This window comes from Vombatus ursinus, unplaced genomic scaffold (genome assembly GCF_900497805.2).
Source record: "Vombatus ursinus unplaced genomic scaffold, bare-nosed wombat genome assembly UNPS02000582.1, whole genome shotgun sequence".
NCBI classification, from domain to species: domain Eukaryota; kingdom Metazoa; phylum Chordata; class Mammalia; order Diprotodontia; family Vombatidae; genus Vombatus; species Vombatus ursinus.
Genome location: NW_020940360.1, coordinates 35,410,791 through 35,420,063, shown reverse-complemented (window position 1 = coordinate 35,420,063; position 9,273 = coordinate 35,410,791). Strand labels below are relative to the sequence as shown.

The window sequence follows — 9,273 nt, the reverse complement described above, 5'->3', positions numbered from 1 at the left end:
TGAAAAAAATCTGTGAAATCACTTTGTCACCATAAAGTGCATTATAATTTTGAGCTTAATAAATGTTTATTGAATTGAATCTAATCATTATCAATAATAAGATTTACATGGAGATATCACTGGAGGCAGGTTACAGAGCTACCATGCTGGATAGCCATGCTCTATGTACTTGTATCTTTCATATGAACATCTACAGTGTACACACTTATGCACACACGTTCGCACGTGCAAAGCCACTGCTTACCCCAAGCATCCACACCATCCTCTTTTTTAATTTCTTTTCCCATTGTCAGAAGTATAACAACTGGTCCTTCGGATCACCAATATCTTTATGAGCTCAGTGTTGGCCCACACTGCTGCATGATTGGGACAAAGAGACGATGTAACAGTCTGGTTTCTATGGCAACAGAGGAGGGGTAGTTAAAACCGAAATGTTGGGAACACCCATTCTGATAATTGGGACATAATTCTGGCTATTGCAACTACACGGACTCCTGAAGAAGCAAAAGTGGCTTTACCTTGCTACTCTGGCTGCCAAAAAACCTACCCTGCACGTTTTTCTTAGTTTAGCTGTTAAGAGGAAGGAAACATCTTACACACAGGCCTCATTTTCTGCATGTAAAATGTGTGTGTTCTTTAAAAGCCAGTGGTTGGCTGGTTTTCCGGACATGATGTGGTTGAAGCTGTCATCGTAATGGAAATTCATTGCTGTAGCTATGGTAAATCGAGTTTTCTGCCTGTGCTGAATGCATTAGTCTAATGAGATGTTTGCAGCTGGAGAGCTGAGCTGCAGGAGACGTACAGTGTCGCCACTAAGAGACAGGGAGAAGATGGCTTGCGCGATAGTCCATGTGCGTGTCCTGAAAGTCCTCTGTCCTCTGGGTCAACACTCTGGGTCCCGATAAAGAAACTGATCAGAGTTCTAAAATAAAGTAATAGGTAAGGGAAAGCCATAATTTTTTGGAGGGTGGAGGGTAGTGGAGTGGGAATGCCTTTGGTGGAAGAACCTTTCTCTCTAACTGTCATACTGTGAGTATTTGTATGTTAACTTCTTTAGTGGTTTCTGGATTGCATGCCTCCGCCTGTGGATGTATAAACGCACTGCCCATGTGAACGTGGCACCCAATTGAAACTTTGGTCCCAGAGCCTCCAAATGCAATGTTTGATTCCCCAAGAAGAACTCTGGGAGGGAAACTTAGCATAGCTCTATGTTCTACAAGTTTGGGGAAAGAGGTGTGCATGTATGTGTGTATATTGGATCACCTCTCTTTAATTATGCATTGAATATGCATAAAGTCTTCATTCTTTTTCAAATGGAAATCCAAATTCAAGTAGCAAGTTGTCTTCTTCTACCTGGTGTTTAAAAAAAAAAAGTCTCCTCTTTTGCAGCACATCCTTAACCAGAAGGATTTTACATCAACCTGATTTTTAAAACTGATAATGCAAGTGTTACGACTCCTTTGTTGATGGTTGTTTTGTTTTGCTTTGTTTTGAAGTTGAATTTGGTCATCAAGATTTTGGATTGGAAATGTCATTTGGCTTTCTCCAACTTACAAGATGCAGACAAAGACACCTAAATTGTGTCTAGTTGCTGCTCTTACTGCATTTTGGGGGGAAGTCTCCCCAACAGGTTGATTATTGATCCAGCATCCATTTTTTGAGTGAAAATGCAGATATGCTTTCTGAAGGGCTCATAAGTACAAACCTACTAAGAAAAATGTATGTATATATGTATACGTATATGTGTGTGTGTGTGTGTGTGTGTGTGTGTGTGTGTGTATCTCTGTGTGTATATGTGTATGAGATGGGCAGCCTGGATATATTTTTTCTGAACTTCACAAGGCATACATCTTCTTTCTCCATTCTGCAGGAAGAGATTGAGACAGAGAAACACACAGAAAGGGAGTGAGACAGAAAAAAAGAGAGGCAGAGAAGGATTTATTGAAAGAGGATAAAGAATAACCTGTTTTGTAAGTGATTTAATGAATAGTTGAAATGCTTAGGTAGAAGTTTTCTTCTTATTCAAATAAAGGAGAGATTTTTGCCCTGTTTATGTTGTCTATTGGGTTTGGGGAAAATGTTTGAAAAAGGTAGATAAAATTGACTTGTTTGTGGGAGTGTGTGTGTGTGTGTGTGTGTGTGTGTGTGTGTGTATCTGTGTCCATCTGGAATATAACCTATTCTGAGCTTCAAAGAAAAATTTTAGTAACCATAATAAAGCCTGTTTGAGTACTGTAGGGCCACTAAGATAGAAAGATATATAGGTAGGTAGACAGCATGCATTCCTTGTTCCATACCAGAGATTTAGTAGCCATTTAAATTTAGTTAGGGGTATAGTTTTTAAAATGTTTCATGGAATAATTGAAGCAAAAGAAAAAATAGTTCAAAAGAAATTAATGATGTGTCCAATGATGAGATTAAAATCCTGGAAGACCCAATATTTTGTGGGGATTCTGTTGGCTGGCTTAGCCAAACAACTAAGAGTGTACTTCACAACATGGAAAATGAGGGTGACTTTGGAACATAATGCTGATAAGATCCAGATCACAGAAAACATTTATTCGGAATAGCCTGTTTTAAGGACCACCAGGCAATTTTCAATTGATTGTTTTTGGGGTATAATTGTGACATATTTTTAAGAATAAAGATGTGGACTCATTTCTACCCCCCCCAAATTTGGAATCATGGAATGCCAGTGAGTGTTGAAAGGTGGGAAGCTTTCCGAATATTTTGTGCCAGAGCTTCATTCTGAGCTGGTCTGATTGGGTTAGGAAGTTTACACAGACACACACACACACAAAGTTCATAAATGCTTGGTATGTAACAGTGTTCTCTCTGCTGGGTGAAAGAAAGAAAGAGAGGTACAGAAAGAAATACCCAAAGACCTCTTGACAAAAGAGGTCAGCATTATTTTCTTGCCATTTAATTGACTTTGAGTTTGGTGGGCATGAAGAGGATGAAAACACAAGAGTCAGTTTCACTTCTGGGTCCCAGCCTTCTCTAGGACTGAGACAGAAACCCATCAGGCAATAATAAAAGATCTATGTATTTTTCACTTTCTAAAAATGGCCTTAGATGTTAGGGTTGAGTTGATCTGAGAACTATTTTAGTAATGGCATTTCTTGGTTAAGTCTTACCTCATCAGTCTGTTTTTCAGATACAAGTATTGGATTTAAAATACCTGATTCTCTCATGCACCACTCCCCCCAACATGTGTGCACACGTGCATGCACGTACACACACATACACACACAACCCCTTCTTTTCAAGAATAACTTCAGAAAAAGCATGAATAACTGAAAGTTTTTCCTTTTGGAAGAGGAGAAGAGGTAGTCCACTGTTCCCATATTTAATCTGAGCAGTTAAATACAGATGTTCTTTGGAAATCTTTTTCAAGTTTTACAGTACTGTGCATCCGTCCCACCCCCACCCCGTCCATGTGTACACTTCTAAGCCCCTATGATCCTCAAGATATATACTAGGGAATTCAATTTTGATGTGTCCCACTGACTTGGGGGTTCAAAGACTCAGCCACTGAGAGACCTTTCTGAGAAGGAGGCTACAGTCAAATGTTTTTTTGTCTGCTCCCTTGGGCTTTGATACCATCTCCTTTACTTCCTAGGGCCATGCTATGTTTATGGTTTGCACAGTAATGCACATACAAAAGTGTCTATGGGCACTAACTCCATTTGAAACAGTGGCTCTTAGGTCTGTGGAAGGTTAATCACTTCTAGTTTAGCTCTGGGTCATGTTTCTTTTTTATTGCTTTTGGACTTTGGGGTAGCAGTATGTGTGTGTGTGTATGTGTGTGTGTGTGTGTGTGTGTCTTTTAATTTAATTATGAACTATCATTAGGTTGAGGCTTTCTGGAATGAAATTGTGAAAGTGACATAAGAGTTGTGCAAAGAGGACAGAATATTTCTGTTGGTGGCAAGTGTAAAATGCAGAAGTGGGATGCTTGTTTAATACTTTTCCATAGAATCTTGATTCAATGCCTGTGGACTCATCAAGGGATAGCTTGAGGTATGAATATTTTTCTTGTCTTCAGTGAGGAAAGTGAGGAGAGAAGAGAGAGAAATAAAAACTGTTCCCAATAATAGATGGTACAGAGAATACATCTTGCTGGTACATGCAACCTGATATAGAAGTCACCAGTGTGCCTAGAAAATTACTCTAAATTTTAATTAATGAGTCACAGAAGCCAACCTGCATGCTTAAAAAATTACCCCTGTATCAATGAGGTGATAATTAACTCTCTCCAGAATCAGCAGTCCTCCCGGACCCAAAGCAGTCTTCAGTGATGCTAAGTTTGCTGGCATGTGTCCAGTGCTGAATAATTGATTCTTTGGCAGTCATGTCTTGGATTTTCATTTAAACACTTGTGACATTTTCTAATGGGGCCAAAAGGCCAACGAGATCACCAGAGATCACTGACAATTCTGAGGTCAGGAGATAAGCTGGTATTTGGGAAGGGTATTTGCCCCCCCCCCTTTTTCATCATCACTTTTCTCTTTCAAATCTTCCTCAAAAAAAAGAGAGAAGGAAAAAAAAGTACACCCTTGCTTCACAATACCACTGCCAGCATTTATTTTTTAAAAATATATTTTTATTTATTTTGTCAAATATTTCCCAATTACATGTACAATTTTTTTAAAAAAAATAAAACATTCATTGTTAAAATTTTTGAGTTCCAAATTCTCTCTCTACCTTCCATCCCCCGCCCCATTGATAAGGCCACTTACAGCATTTTTTATAAATCTCAGTTGCCATCTTTATTGAAAACCTCACGTGTGCTGGGACTGCACATGTAGTAAGTTTGAACAGTCTGCCCAGGGGCCAGTCAGCTTTGAAGTGCTTTTCATCCATCTCTGTTTCAGCTCCAACCAGGATCTGTTTATATTTCCGCAAACATGAGCCAGCAATTTGTCAGCAACTGAGATTCAGACAGAACCTTGAGGTTCAGAAGAGGGAAGCAGGAGACATCTTTTTGGGTCCTGATGCTTATGGACCTTTTTGAACAGGTGCCTTTCAGAGTAGGCTGTTTTGTGAATGACATCTTTCCTATCCAAAGGAATACACAAACTCATTAGTCACTGCCCTGCCCAGGTCTGTGGCTGCACATTCCATGGCTGGGCTTTGGGTCCTCGTCCATGATGGAAGCTAAGATTTGGCCAGTATAGAAAAAAGACAATTCAAGACCTCTTTCATCTCCAGCTCTGATTCCCCAAGCCTGAAATGTTTGGACTTTCGCTTCTCAGCAAGCAGACCTACTCCAGATTAGGATTAGCCTTAGGACAAGATTTCCTGAGGGTAGGTGATGCTGTCATGGGTAATAACATTACTACTTTTAGGGGAGGAAGAAGGGAGAGCAGGAAGTGGGATTTGTAGACATCCCCCAATAAATTGAGGACTGGCAGTTGGGGAAAGTGCTTCAGTGCCAATGAAAAGATGAGATAAAGAATTCATTTTCTACTTGACAAGGACTTCTAGGCTACTCTTTTAGGACAAACAATATGTTATCCAGGGATAGGAATCACCTGATATAAAGCCTGAAATCCATTTCCATGAAGCTGTTGGACATTCTTAACTGGGCAAGACCATATTGATGACTTTAGGCATATTATTTTATTTTAAAAATAGTTATATTTTGCAAGGGGACTTCTGGTACCAACCAGGGAGTGGTGGTGTCTATTTAACTGTTGCCGAGAGAAATAACTTTCTCTTTTTTTCCCCTCCCTCCTCCCAGCCTTCTTTGGGAATTGGGAGGGCAGAAGAAGAAAATCTAGATATTTGAAACAAAATAGTTCAACAAGATTTCTTTTTAAATTTAGGAGACTTGGAGGAAAGGTCTTCTTGGATAAAGAGAAACAATATGGTTCTTTGAGTTTGTTCATTCTCAGAAATGACCATGCCACAGTGAGCGTGTAGATTCTGCTTTATGTGAAATAGGAGTAGAGAATCATAGTTTGAGTTGGAATTGACCTTAGAGGTTTAACCCTCTCATTTTACAGGAGGGAACTGAAGATAAAGTAATGTACCCAGGTCATATAGGTAGTAAGCAGAGAGCTGGGTTTTGAACTCAGATCCTCTGATTACAAATCCTCTTTTCATTATACTCCTGATCTTTGTAAATACTTGTGGGACAGTGACTCTGGGAGAATGTTTTATACCAACTGTTCTTAGAGTTAAGTTGTTTCAGCTGTATCTGTCTCTTCATTACCCCATATGGGGTTTTCTTGGCAAAGATACTAGAGTGGTTTGCCATTTCCTTCTCTAGCTTATTTTACAGATGGGGAAACTGAGACAAACAGGGTTAAATGACTTACCCAGGGTCACACAGCTAGTAAGCATCTTAGGCCAGATTTGAACTCAGGAAGATGAGTCTTCCTGACTCTAGGCCTGGCACTCTATCCACTGCACCATTTAGCTTCTCATTGTCCTTAGAGTACCACTTTAGTAAATATCCTTTTCTAAAAGCTATTTAAGACTACCTAATTGGTTGGGCCTTGAGCTAGAAATTTGAGGGGAAGATGTAACCAAGCTCTGAGGACTCAACTTGTCATTGGGAATGGAAGTGGGAGTTGGGATAATGATCCTCAGATCACCGGAACTTAAATGGTCTAACCTTGCTTTCTCTAGCTTTTCTACCAGGCAGCACATGGACACAAAAGCAGTGTGGCATCTCAGCCGAGTTAATTGCCATGAGAAAAATGAATATGATTGGGGCAAAAATGTACATTTCATTTCATGCTTTTTAAAGATGATGATTTATTTTGTGAGTTTGGGAGCAGCGACTGGACTTTTGAAAAAGGAGTGGTTAGTAGGAGAGTTTTATTCTAGGTCTTCCTCTGTGCAGATTACTGGGACTAAAGGTCCAAATTCTCTAGAATTGGAATCACTTTCACTTTGAGAGAGATTCTTAAAACTAATGAACAAAAACTGAAAAAACAAAACCCTACACACAGTAGGCACTTTGAAAATTCAATGGTCACTTCAGGAATAAATGTAGAGTTTGGCAGAGAAAAGGATTGTTATAATAGGCTCCAAATTCAGTGAGTGGGAAATTACAGAACAAATTGCACAGTACTGAGATAAGATCCAGATCTGGTAATGAGGTCCATAGACTAATGGGGTTGAACAATGAAAATATTCCCCAACCTTCTCCAAGATGAGGATTTCACTATTCTTTTTTTCTTTTTCGGCTAGAAAATGGAGTTAAGTGACTTGCCCAGCTAGTAAGTGTTATGTGTCTGAGGCTGGATTTGAACTCAGGTCCTCCTGAATCCAGTGCCAGTGCTCTATCCACTATGCCACCTAGCTGCCCCAACTATTATTCTTGAAAATCCTGATTGCCTAATCCACACTCATCTCCTCCTTGGAAACCTTTGTGCATGGCTAAAAGAATCCAGCAACTAATATGGGGATTTGCCTTTCCACATGTTTTCCTTGTTGGCTCTTTTCTTTTGGGTCAAAGAAAAGTTTTCTCCCCCCTTCCCTTCTCCCCTTCCAATCTGTCTACAATGCATCATGGCATGGCACATCAATCTGACAAGAAAATCAGGGCAGAATACTAAGGAGGGCATTGTTTGGATCAACCCTTTCTCTCTTCTGGACACTCAACTCTACACTTTACAACCCTGTGAACATTTTTTGGGAACCAGATAGCTTCTTCTCTCCTACTCCACCCCACCCCAGGAAAGTTGATCTGAATTGTGTCTGTGGGCTGCTCCACAGATGATACTAAGTTAATGCTGGATGAGTGATACATTAATGTTGAGTCTGAAGGGCTGGCTTTGAAGCTTCATTAGATCCTTGCCAACTCCTGGATATTAATATATTTTATTAGGCAATTAGGACCAGAGATAAATAGATAAGGAAAAATATAAAGAAGGGTATTGGACAGAGGCTAGGAGGCATGAGCAGATTTGGTTCTACTCAACGAATAGCTCTTAGGTGTCTTCTGTGTATCTACACCATTAGTCATCATTTTTGAGATGAGGTGGAGAAATCATATTAATTTAAGAAGATAAGCTCCTTGAGGGCAAAGATGTTTTCATTTTTTTTTCTGTCTTTGTATTCTTAATATCTAGCATAGCAGTTGGAACAGAATGGTAGGCTTTAAATAAATGTTTGTTGAATTTTGGCAGCCTCTCCAATTCATCGTCTAGGCAGCTGCTGAAGTGATAGTTCTAAAGCATGCGTCTCGCCAAGTCACTCCCCTGCTCAAAAACCTCCAGTTGATCCCTATTGTCTAGAATAAAATATAAACTCTTCTACTTGATATTTAATGCTCTTCCACAATCTAACTCTATCAAGACAATATGTAATTATTACTGTATAAATTCTTATTATAAATTACTATTAAATTATATATAATTATAAGCAAATTATTAGTAGTAAATTATAAATTATTATTATATAAATTATTGTAATAATTTATGCCCCTTCACATACTTTAGAGTTGAGCCAAACTGGTCTATTTGTTGCTCCTCAAGAACAATATCCAACTTCCTATCTCTGTGCCTTTTTACAGGCTATCATGGATGCCCAGAATATATTCCTTCCTTATCTCCAACTCTTAGCATCCTTAGCTTCAAAGATCATTGCAAGTGCTACCTCCTACTTGAAGCCTTTCTTGATCCTTCCAACTGCTCATGTATAATACATATTATATATACATACTACTTATATAGACATATTTATATATGTATGTATATGTGTGTATTTCTATTTATTTCTACCATCAGAACTTATATATCCTTCTTGAGGGCAAGGACGTGTGCATGCATGCATGCGTGTGTGTGTGTGTGTGTGTTTATATCCCCGACATCTAGCACAGTGATGGTACATAGTCAGTCCTTGATGGATGCTCACTTGATTGGTTGGTTAATCCAGTTGAGAAGGAGAATAGCATAGTGGGAAGAGAACTGAATTTGTCATCAGATGACCTTGATTTGGGTTTTGACTCTGCTACTTACAGCCTCTACAACCATAAACAAATCACTTCCCCTCTCTGTATCTCAGTTTCTCCATCTATGAATAGCATTTTGTTTTTTTCCAGTGATATGTAAAAATAGTTTTCGGCATTCATTTTTTATAAGATTTTGAGTTCCAATTTTTCCTTCTCCCTCACTCGTCTCCCTGCTTCCCAAGACAGCAAGCAATCTGATATAGGTTATACATGTGCAATCATGTTAAACATATTTCCACATTAGTCATATTGTGAAAGAAGAATGAGAACAAAAGGAAAAAAAAACATGAGAAAAAGAGAAC

General features: G+C 39.0%; 1 protein-coding gene across 9 annotated transcripts in view; it reads left to right on the top strand.

Moving 5' to 3' along the window:
* Nucleotides 1–746: 746 nt before the first annotated feature.
* SCML4 (Scm polycomb group protein like 4) overlaps nucleotides 747–9,273 on the top strand; it is a 218,522-nt gene continuing 209,995 nt past the window's right edge. For all 9 annotated transcript variants that reach the window (XR_003568553.1, XM_027855491.1, XM_027855467.1 and 6 more), the window contains exon 1: nucleotides 747–939. The gene's annotated coding sequence lies outside the window, so the exon portion shown is untranslated. The remainder of the gene's footprint in view (nucleotides 940–9,273) is intronic.